Source organism: Setaria italica, chromosome VII, assembly GCF_000263155.2.
Source record: "Setaria italica strain Yugu1 chromosome VII, Setaria_italica_v2.0, whole genome shotgun sequence".
Lineage (NCBI taxonomy): Eukaryota > Viridiplantae > Streptophyta > Magnoliopsida > Poales > Poaceae > Setaria > Setaria italica.
Genome location: NC_028456.1, coordinates 35176723 through 35178750, shown reverse-complemented (window position 1 = coordinate 35178750; position 2028 = coordinate 35176723).

The window sequence follows — 2028 nt, the reverse complement described above, 5'->3', positions numbered from 1 at the left end:
TTGTTGGAGTGTATTATGGCCCAATAAGGCCCATGTAAGACATCTATATAGCTACCCTCTAGGGTTAGCCCAATAATCTATCTATTACTTTCTAATATGGTATCAGTTAGGGTTTCCTGTTCCTGGTGACCCGGCCGCCGCCGCCGCCGCCGCCGCCGGCCGGCGCCATGGCCGGCGACCCCCTTCCCCCTCCCCTCTCCTCCTTCCCCTCTCTTCCTCCCTCGTGGGCACAGGTTGCGACCGCCGGCCGGCCTCCTGCGGCCGCGGCACTGGCGGCCGTCGGGGCCGGTTCTGCCGCCGCCGCCGCCGCCGCCGCCGCCGCTGCGGCTCGCCGCGCGGGTGCGGGCGAGCGTGCGGGCGGGGATCCCGCCGAGGCGGATCCCGCCGCCGCCGCCGCCGCCGCCGCCGCGGCTCTCGGCGCGGGCGTCGACGGGCGTGCGGGCGGGGATGCCGCCGCCGCCGCCGCCGCCGCCGCCGCCGCCCTTCACCACCACCACGTGCAGGACGTGGGGGCTCTTCCACCGGGAGGAGCCGCCCTTCACCACCACCATGTGCAGGACGTGGGGGTTCTTCCACCGGGAGGGCATGCTCCTCCTGGTGATATCCCCGTGGGCACCAGGGTGGGGGGGGCATGCTCGCCTCCCTTTCCCCGCACCACCACCTCTGCCCCTACACACCGGCGGTACTCCGGAGATCACTCTCGCTGCGGCCCTCGTAGCTGCCCGGGCTGCTGCTGCCGAGGGCCAAGCTCGCCTGCGCGCGGCAGCCCTGGCCTGGGAGCGGGAGCGGGATGCGGCCGACGTCTTGGCCCGTCAGATCGCCGAGGCGGAGCAGTTCCTCGCCCACCCGATGTCCCACGATAGCACTGCCACCTCCTCCGGCTCCGGTGCTCCCCGTCCGCTTGTGGTGGCCTGGACCGACCCGGCCGACCCACTCGTCGCGCAGCTCCACTACCAGGCCGGGGGTGTTCAGAACATCAAGAGCTTGGTCCCCGTCGTCCTCGACCCTGAGTCACCTTCCTATGCCCGCTGGCGGGACATGGTGCTGCTCATTCTCCGCCGCTACGCCCTCGACGATCATGTCCTCACCGACACCATCCCTGCGGCCCGGACAGCTGTGTGGGTTCGCCTCGACAGCATCATCATGTCGTGGATCCTGGGGACCATCTCCCTCGACCTCCACGATCTCGTCCGCGGCACCCCTGACACTACTGCCCGCCGGGCCTAGCTGGCGCTCGAGGGCCAGTTCCTGGGCAACGCCGAAGCCCGGGCCCTTCGTCTCGATGCGAGCTTCCGCACCTTCGTCCAGGGCGACCTCTCCGTTGGCGAGTTCTGCCGGAAGATGAAGACCATGGCGGACTCCCTCGGGGACCTTGGCTGGGGCCGTGGAGGACCGGATTTTGGTTCTCAACGTTCTTCGCGGCCTCAACGAGCGCTACGCCCACCTCCGCACCTGGATCACTCGGCAGCGGCCCTTCCCCACCTTCCTGCAGGTCCGTGACGATCTTGTCATGGAGGAGCTTACTCAGGGCATCCAGCCTGGGTCCCTTCCTGCGCCGGGCTCCGCGTCTTCCTCGACCGCTCTTGCTGTGACTCCACCGCCACGGCCCTCCGCTTCGCCACCGTCGTCCCTTCTTGGTCCTCCTCCTCCTGGGCCGAGCGGGGGTGGGGGGGGGGCCGTGGCCGCCGTCGCCGCGGTGGGGGGCGTGGGGGGGGGCGCGGTGGGGGGCCGGAAGGGGGCCCGGAAGGATGTCCTGTAGGTCCCCTTGGCCGTTCGTGCAGCCTGGGGGGTCAAGAAGAATTACTTGGGATGCCAAAGGATTTACAAATATCTATCAAAACCCTTTGTGCCTTAACCATTTAGACATGCTTTTATTGTATCATTGCTGTATTCATTGCTCAGACCTGCAAGTTATAATACATACTGTTAAGTGAGATCCTTGTACTTTATAGGTCATGGGCATAGTGGACTACAACCTCATACATACCACATATCTGGATCCTTGACCAAAGCCAATCTTCGTATTCG